The following is a 10535-nucleotide window of genomic DNA, read 5'->3' on the forward strand; positions in this document are numbered from 1 at the left end:
TATAGGTAAACTCATTTCATGCAGGTTTTTTGTACAGATTATATTATCACCCAGATATTAAGCCCAGTGCCCAATATTTATTTTTTTTCTGCTCCTCTCCCTCCTCCTACCTTCCGCCCTCAAGTAGACCCCAGTATCTGTTGTTCCCTTCTTTGTGCTTATGAGTTCTCATCATTTAGCTCCCACTCATAAGTGAGGCCATGCAGCATTTGGTTTTCTGTTCCTGTGTTTGTTAAGGATGATGGTCTCCAGTTCCATCTATGTTCCCACAAAAGACATAATCTTTTTTTATGGCTGCATAGTATTCCATGGTATCCATGTATCACGTTTTCTCTGTCCAATCTATTATAAACTCACATTTAGATTGATTCCATGTCTTTGATATTGTGAATAGTGCTGCAATGAACATTCATGTGCATATGTCTTTATGGTAGAATGATTTATATTTCCCTGAGTATATATCCAGTAATAGCCCATTCATTTATTGCATAAAATTCTACCAACACTGATGATGTTATTAAAGAGTACCTCAATAACGTGGCAGCTTTCATAACCATGTTTCTTGCACAAAGTGCCATGAGGAGACCTTCAAAATTCAATCATTGGACGTCACGTGTAATCACTGAATGAGAAAATTCAACTGGACAAGTGAATGTAACACATCAGCTTTCTTTACAAAAGTTTATTTCTCTTAGGCATTGTGACAATCTGGTTTTGAAATCAACACACCTTTAAGCCAAACATTATTTAACCTAACAGTGATTTTAAACACACTTTCAACATTCTAATTCCCTTTTTTAAAATCACGAACATCAGTAAGGAGATGTTGAAAGACATTTTTTTTGTTCATTGGTGTTTTCCTGAAGGTGGCTATAATTTAAGTTTTATTTCTAGATTGAAAGACACAGGAAATATTATTCTATATTATTTCTCCATATATATTTCGAATTTAAGTTTAAAGACAAGTTTAATTTTATAAACTTGTCTTTACAGTTTGCCAAGAAAAGAAAGAACTGCTAAGGGTTTAGTGGTTAGAGGTTGTTGGAACATAAATTATCTATTAGGAAAATTATTTTTTGAGAAGTAGGTCATCCAATTGAAATTGTTTTAAAATATAATATTTTATAAGTGGGGTTACACAAACACTTTACCGCCTGAGGCACCAGAAAACCCAGAAATTTTCAAGGGATAATAGATTAATTAATGATACATATTCTGAAGAGCAATTCCCAAAATAAACCGCTGTTAAGATTTACATACTAATATATGAGTTCCCAATTTTTTTAAGAAAAATTACTATTTTCTGTAAAATGATACATGCTCATTACCAAAAATTCCTACAGATCACAATTACAGAAAGATGAAAATTTTCAAAAATTCCATTTCCAAGTTACAGTAATAATTATCATGAACGTCACTCCAGGAAACTTTCTGGTTTTTTATTTTTGTTTTTTTTTTTTTTTGAGACGGAGTCTCGCTCTGTCGCCCAGGCTGGAGTGCAGTGGCGCAATCTCGGCTCACTGCAAGCTCCACCTCCCGGGTTCACGCCATTCTCCTGCCTCAGCCTCCCGAGTAGCTGGGACTGCAGGAGCCCGACACCACGCCTGGCTAATTTTTTGTAGTTTTAGTAGAGACGGGTTTTCACCGTGTTAGCCAGGATGGTCTCGATCTCCTGACCTCGTGATCCGCCCGCCTAGGCCTCCCAAAGTGCTGGGATTACAAGCGTGAGCCACAGCCCTCGGCCTCCAGGAAACTTTTTATGCTTTTAATGGGGTGCAGGAAATGCTACCTCAAAATATGGCACCTTGGGAATTGAGAAAACAGCAAAAGCGCGAAGTCCACGCTCATCTTTCCCTTGCCCTTCTTACCGGAAGCAGGCAGTAAAAGATACTACTTTAAAAGATACTACTTTTTCTCCCCTATGACTTCAAGAGTTAGACGAAAAGATGGAAAAACAAAGAGTAAAAAAAAAACAAATATATATATATATATTTATATGCATACACACATACACGCACTGACACTTTTAGAAAGGAATTATACAACAGATAATACTTTAATTTTTTAATTTGCTTTGGTTTTAATTGACACATGATAATTGTACACATTTGTGGGATACAATGTGATGTTTCAATACATGTGTATGTTCTATAATAATCAAATCAGGGTAATTAGCACATTCACTACCTCAAACGTGTAAAAAATTGAAGTGAAATTGAAGAATTACTGAGTTCAAGAATGTTACAGCCTTTATAGATTACGAAGAAAAGTATTTCCCAGAAGGTCCCTCTGAAGTAAAAAACAAAGCAAAACAAACAAAAAATTATAAACAACAATTAAGTCAAATGTTTTTGCTCTTCTGTTTCCTAATCCCCTTTTCTGCCTTTCCGTTTCCTGATAATGACTCCTAAAATCGTTGCCAGGTGGGTGGAGCCAAGTAAGGTGGCCTTTATGTGTGCGAATGTATATGTGGGAGGGGGAGACGGATGCATGACTACCCCTGAGGGAGTTAGATCCCAGACAGTGTAAAGCGGAGATTGTGGGGGAAGGAGGAGAGAGTAAGGATGTCAGAACGCCAGTGGGTTGAGCAGGGTATCCTAGTGGGGGTTGGACTGGCCCAAAGTCTCAAAGCCTGAGCTAGAGTGAGGAAGACACCCCTACGTGGGGATAGTTGAGCAAAGGTGTCTGAGCTGAAGCGGGAGGACTGCCTAGGAGGGCCACAGGGCGCCTGGCGGGGTGAGGTGAACGTTCACACAGGTCATTCAGCACAGGATGGAGACAGAGAGCCTGAGTGGGTCAGCATACATGTCTTGCAACATGTATTTAAAATTTCGCACAGTTTACTCTTGGGTATCTTAGCATTTTATTGCCATTGTAAGTGTAATATTTATTTTCTACATTTTGCAGAGTATTATATTGCTGATTTTTGTATAATAATAATTTATCCAGAAACACTGTTTAACTTTCCTAATTTTTAAAAACATTTTGTCCATACATTCCCTTTTATTTTCTGTGTAGATAATTATACTGTGTAAAAACTGAGCTATCCAGTACAGTAGCCACCAGCCACAGTAGGCTATTAAGCACTCTCCTATTTGAGATATTCTGGAAGTGTAAAATACACACTAGTTTTTTGATAATTTGAAAAAAGAACATAAAATATGTCACTAAGAATTTTATATGGATTACATGTTAAAATGATAATATTCTAGATATGTTTACTTAAATAAAATAAGTTGTTAGAATTAATCTCACCGGTTTGGGCTTTTTTATTTATTTATTTATTTTTCTTTCTTGATATAATTACTGGAAAATTTAGACAAATGCAACTCACGTTTTTGCCTTTCACTATATTTCCCTTGGACAGTTCTGGTCTAGACATAATGATAGTTGTAGGTTTTTAAAATTCCTTTCCAGTTCTTTTGGTCATATTGAGCTGGCTAGGAATGCCAATGTATTGTTGCATAAAACTGCTATAGTTTTGTTCTTAAACTTAAAGAAAATGCTTCTAATGGCTTACTGTTAAATATAATAGTTGCTACAGGTTTGGGGTAGGCACCTTGCAGAAAATTCCTTTCATTTCTCATTTGTTAAATGTTTTAACACTAAGTGGTTTATTGCTTTTACTAGATGATGCTTAAGCATCTCCTTTAAAATGTTGATAAGATTATTACATTAATAGATTTGCACACTATGTACATATATGCACATTGTTTAAAAAACCAAATTCTTCTATAGGATTGTAATTAAAAATAGCTGTTTCCTGCCCACTTCTGATTCCCACACCTAGGTAGCAATCGTATTCAACTCTTTAGATGCTTCTTTTCTATTGAGTTCCATGTTTCTATTTCTATTAGTTTATACTATAATTCCTTGAGCTTTTTCAGTTTCAGATAATTTCTATGAGTACCACACTGAATGATGTGACACAATGAAAACAAGACGTCTTCTTTCTCTCTCTCTCTCTTTCCCATCCCCCTGCTAACACTATATAATTATTTATTTAAAAACCAATATTCAACATTTGCATTGATATGAATATGTAAATATTATTCATAGCTGAACTATTTACTGTATTCTTATTACATATTTTAAATTATATTTTGCTTTTTATGGAGTTAATATTGACATCTTTTCTTTTTTTGGAAACAGGATCTCACTCTGTCACCAGGCCAGGGTACAGTGGCACAATCATGGCTTCATTGGAGCCTCGATCTCCTGGGCTCAAGCAATCCTCCCATCTCCGCTTCCCAAGTAGTTGTAGTTAGGACTACAGGTGCACACCACCAAACACAGCTAATTTTTTAAATTTTTGGTAGAGACAGGGTCTCACTATGTTGCCCAGGCTGGTCTCAAACTGCTGGCCTCAAGTAATCCTCCTATCTTGGCCTCCCGAAGTGCTGGGATTACAGGGTTGAGCCACCACATTGGACCCATTTTTTAAATATATTTATCTTGCTTTCTACATACTGACATAATTCATCTTTTAACTCCCCAGAAATGTATATTACCTCTCAATTCATTCAAATGCATTCCATCTATCCCATAATTTTGTAGGGAAAAAAAATCTTTCTTGGAAAATTTCCTTCCTTTCCCAGTCTGAACCGAGATTGCTCTGGTGGTTTGCTTCACAGTCATTATTTTGTTAAGTGTTATTAAAAAAGAAAATATTTTGTAATTTTAAGGTTATTTCAAATTATGATGCAACAATACACTATAAATGCTATTCACTTATAAGAACAAGATATAAAACAATTTCCAAACTATATTGTTAAGTAAAAAATGCAAATGTTTAAGAATATGTAGATTACATTTCTATTCATATTTAAAATGTGGATTATATATCTATATAAGTTTAGTATATAACATATGTATGTAATTATATATAGTTTATTATGTATAGCACATAGTTTATATGTAGTATATATTCTTATATACTTTATATGTAGTACATATAGAAATGTAAATAAGAAACTGATAATCATAGTTACTCTGAAGAGGCATTTCAGTAACTAGAGTTCAGGGTAGAAGATTTATTTATCTTATACTTTTACTAATGTTTTTACAGTTTGCCTTTTTAACATACATATATTACTGTTTCAAAAATGAGAACACTGTTTGAAATTTTTAGGAATTTTAAGCTTCTAGGGCTACCATAATGTACTAAAATAATTAGAACCTATTTTTATGAGATTACTGTCTTTGTCTTGAAGAGATTGTGATGAGGTGCCATGAGAGTTCAGAATAGACTGAAAGAGACTATGGATGTGTATTGGTTCATTTTCTGCTGCTTTTAACAGGATATCTGAGACTGGAAATTTATAAAGAAAAGAAATTTATTTCTTATAGTGATGCAGACTGAGAAGTCCAAGGTCAAAAAGCTGTGTGTGGTGAGGGCCTTCTTGCCGGTAGGGACTCCCTAAAGAGTCTCAAGGTGGTACAGGGATCACACAGTGAGGGTGCTGTGTGTGCTAACATGCTAGCTCAGGTCCCTCTTCCTCTTTTTATAATGCCACCAGTTTTCTGCCTAGGATAACCCATTAATACATCAGCCCATTAATCTACTATTCTCTAACTGAGAGTTAATTCATTCATGAGGATAGAACCCTCATGATCCGATCGCCTTTTAAATGCCCCACCTCTCAGGCAGTGGTGTACTGAGACTCCCATGGAAAAAAACAGTAATAAGTGAGTGGATCCTTCACCGGCAACCAAGATGTCCAGGCTGTCTCATCATAAAGGCTAGTGTGACCCACAGAGAGAAGAAAGAGCAGTGTGGTGCAGCGCCCACCCAAGAGCCACAGTGGGGAGGGGAACCGCCTCCCACCCCTCAGCCAAGGGAGGCAGTCGGCGAGCAAGCTACCCAGCCAGGGAAACTGTGCTTTTTCCACGGAACTGTGTAACTTACGAATTGGAAGGGCCCACTCACAAACCCACGCCACCGGGGCCTAGCATCCCAACCCTGGAACACGCTACTCTGACGGGCTCTCAGCTGGAATATGCAAGGCCTACTGAACTCCGGGGTGGGTGTGGAGGTGCGGGCAGAGGGCGACCAGCACTGGCTGTGGCTGCCTGCTGTCTAAGCCGGTTGAGCTCCTTGAGGGAGGGGCAGCAGCCAGCTCTGGGATTCACAGCTGCCTAACATGTAAAGCTCCCTGGGCAGGGGAAGGGAAGCACCCATTTCTGTAGCTTCAGGCTGTGCTTTTCCCCTGCCGAGCCAGGGAGGCTGGAGAGCTTGGTCCCAAGATTTGTCCCCACAACCCAACACACTGGCTGTGGCAGTCTGCGGCCAGAGTGCCTCTTCAGGCCTAACCTTGACCCATCCTTCCTCAGCCGGCAGGGCTTCCCTGCAGGATCTCCAAAAACCCCAGCCAGAGGCTCAGGGACAGAATTTGGTTCTCCCTGGCCTGGCCCCTAGGGGCAGGGATGGCTACAGTCTCTGCAGACCAGCAGACTTAGCCTCTCCTCCTGGCAGTTCGGAGGAATCCGGGCAGCCCAGATGAGTGGGTTTCCCCGGAGCAAAACACACCGTCTCCACCAAGGGACAAAGTGCTTCATTAATCAGGTCCTACTCCCTGTGCCATCCAACTAGGTGAGACCATCCAACAGGGGTTGTCAGACACCCTACACAGGAGTGATCCTACTAGCATCAGGTTGGTGCTCCTAAAGGTCAGAGGTCCCAGAAGAAGCGGCAGGCACCCATCTTTGCTGCTTTCCAGCCTCTTTGAGTGATATCTCCAGGCACTGGAGTGAATCAGATGAACAGGGCCTGAAGTGAACCCCCAGCAAACTGCAGCAGCCCTACAGAAGAGAGACCTGACCATTGAAAGAAAAACAGACAAACAGAAAGTGACAACAACAGCATCAACAACAACAACAAAAGGGCCCCCACAAAAACCCCATCTAAGGGTCAGCAGCCTCAAAGACTGAAACTAGACAAACTCACAAAGATGAAAAAGAATCAATGAAAAAATGATGAAAACCCAAAAGACCAGAGTGCCTCTTCTCCTCCAAATGATCGCAGCATCTCTCCATCAGGAGTGCAGAACTGGACAGAGGATCAGATGGATGAATTGATAGAAGTAAGCTATAGAAGATGGGTGAAAAAAAAAACTATGATGAGCTAAAGGAGCATGTTCTAACCCAATGCAAAGAAGCTAAGAACCTTGATAAAAGGTTAGATGAATTGCTAATTAGAATAACAAGTTTAGAGAGGAAGATAAACAACCTGATGGAGCTCAAAAAACACAGCATGAAAACTTCGTGAAGCATAAAGTATCAACAGCCAAACTGACCAAGTGGAAGAAAGGATATCAGACTTAGAATAGAAGATCACTTTACTGAAATAAGACATGCAAACAAGAATAGAGAAAAAAGAATGCAAAGGAATAAACAAATCCTCCAAGAAATACGGGACTTCATAAAAAGACCAAACCTATGATTGACTGGGGTACCAGAAATAGATGGGAAGAATGGAAACAAGCTGGAAAGCACACTTCAGGATATTATCCAGGAGAACTTCCCCAACGTAGCAACACAGGCCAACATGCAAATTCAGAAAATACAAAGAACACCATTAAGATACTCCACAAGAAGATCAACTCCAAGACACATAATCATCAGATTCCCCAAGGTCAAAATGAAGGAAAAACTGTTAAGGGCAGCCAGAGAGAAAGGCCAGGTACCTACAAAAAGAAGCCTATCAGATTAACAGCAGACCTCTCAGCAGAAACTCCACCAGCCAGAAGAGATTAGGGGCCAATATTCAACATTCTTTTTTTTTTTTTTAATTTTTTTAATTTTATTTATTTTTCTTTTTTTATTTTATTTTATTTTTTTATTATTATTATACTTTAAGTTCTAGGGTACATGTGCATAACGTGCAGGTTTGTTACATATGTATACTTGTGCCATGTTGGTGTGCTACACCCATCAACTCGTCATTTACATCAGGTATAAATCCCAATGCAATTCCTCCCCCCTCCCCCCTCCCCATGATAGGCCCCAGTGTGTGATGTTCCCCTTCCCGAGTCCAAGTGATCTCATTGTTCAGTTCCCACCTATGAGTGAGAACATGCGGTGTTTGGTTTTCTGTTCTTGTGATAGTTTGCTAAGAATGATGGTTTCCAGCTGCATCCATGTCCCTACAAAGGACACAAACTCTCAACATTCTTAAATAAAAGAATTTTCAACCTGGAATTTCATATCCAGCCAAACTAAGCTTCATAAGTGAAGGAGAAATAAAATCCTTTCCAGACAAGCAAATGCTGAGGGATTTTGTTATCATCAGGCCTGCGCTGCAAGAGCTTCTGAAAGAAGCACTAAATAGGGAAAGTAAAAACTGGTACCAGCCACTGCAAAAACAGACCAAAATATAGAAACCAGTAACACCATGAAGAAACTGCATCAACTAAAGTGCAAAATAACCAAATAGCATCATGATGATGGAATCAAATTCACACATAACAATACTAACCTTAAATGTAAATGGGCTAAATACCCCAATTAAAAGACATAGGCTGGCAAATTGGATAAGGAGTCAAGACCCATTGGTGTGCTGTATTCAGGAGACCCATCTTACATACAAAGACACACACAGGCTCAAAATAAAGGGATGGAGGAAAATTTACCAAGCAAATGGAAAGAAAAAAAAAAAGCAGGAATTGCAATCTTAGTCTCTGACAAAACAGACTAAATGTTAAAAAAGACAAAGAATGTCATTACATAATGGTAAAGGAAACAATTCAACAAGAGATAACTATTCTAAATGTATATGCACCCAATACAGAAGCACCCAGATTCATAAAGCAAGTCCTTAGAGACCTACAAAGAGACTTAGACTCCCACACAATAATAGTGGGAAACCTTAACACCCCACTGTCAGTATTAAACAGATGAATGAAACAGAAAATTAACAAGGATATTCAGGACATGAATTCAGCTCTGGATCAAGTGGACCTAGTAGATGTCTACAGAACTCTCTACCCCAAATCAACAGAATATATATTCTTCTCAGTGTCACCTGGCACTTATTCTAAAATCGACCACATAATTGGAAGTAAAACACTTCTCAGCAAATGCAAAAGAACTAAAATCATAATAAACAGTCTCTCAGACCACACTACAATCAAATTAGAACTCAAGATTAAGAAACTAACTCAAAAACACACACTTTCATGAAAATTGAACAACCTACTCCTGAACAGCACCTGAGTAAATAACGAAATTAAGGCAGAAATCAAGAAGTTATTTGAAACCAATGAGAACAAAGAGACAATGTACCAGAATCTCTGGGACACAGCTAAAGCAGTATTAAGAGGGAAACTTATATCACTAAATGCCCACATCAGAAAGTTGGAAAGAGCTCAAATTGACACTCTAACATCACAATTAAAAGAACTATAGAAGCAAGAGCAAAGTTATCCAAAAGCTAGCAGAAGACAAGAAATAACTAAGATCAGAGAAGAACTGAAGGAGATAGAGACATGAAAAACCCTTCAAAAAATCAATGAATCCTGGAGGTGGTTTTTTGAAAAAATTAACAAAGTAGATAGATGACTGGCTAGACTAATAAAGAAGAGAGAGAAGAATCAAATAGACACAGTAAAAAATGATAAAGATGATATCATCACTGACCCCACAGAAATACAAACCCCTATCAGAGAATACTATAAACACCTCTAAACAAATAAACTAGAAAATCTACAAGAAATGGATAAATTCCTGGATGCATACACCCTACCAGGACTAAACTAGGAAGAAGTTGAATCCCTGAAGAGACAATAAGAAGCTCTGAAATAGAGGCAGCAATTAATAGACTACCACACACTCAAAAAAAGCCAAGGACCAAACAGACTCGCAGCTGAATTCTACCAGAAATACAAAGAAGAGCTGGTACCATTCCTTCTGAAACTATTCCAAACAATTGAAAAGGAGGGACTCCTCCTTAACTCATTTTATGAAGCCAGCATCATCCTGATACTAAAACTGGGAAGAGACACAACCAAAAAAGAAAACTTTAGGCCAATATCCCTGATGAACATTGATGCGAAAATCCTCAATAAAATACTGGCAAACTGAATCCAGCAGCACATCAAAAACTTGTCCACCACAATCAAGTCGGCTTCATCCCTGGGATGCAAGGCTCATTCAACATATACAAATCAATAAACATAATCCATCACATAAACAGAACCAAAGACAAAAACCACATGATTATCTCAATAGATGCAGAAAAGGTCTTTGATGAAATTCAACATCCTTCATGTTAAAAACTCTCAATAAACTAGATATTGCTGTAACGTATCTCAAATAATAAGAGGTATTTATAATGAATGCAAAGCCAATATCATATTGAATGGGCAAAAGCTGGAAGCATTTTCTTTGAAAATCGGTACAAGACAAGGATGCCCTCTCTCACCACTACTATTCAACATAGTACTGAAAGTTCTGGCCAGGGCAGTCAGGCAAGAGAAAGAAATAAAGGGTATTCGAATAGGAAGAGAGGAGGTCACGTTGCCTCTGTTTGCAGACAA

Source organism: Macaca fascicularis, chromosome 11, assembly GCF_037993035.2.
Source record: "Macaca fascicularis isolate 582-1 chromosome 11, T2T-MFA8v1.1".
NCBI lineage: Eukaryota > Metazoa > Chordata > Mammalia > Primates > Cercopithecidae > Macaca > Macaca fascicularis.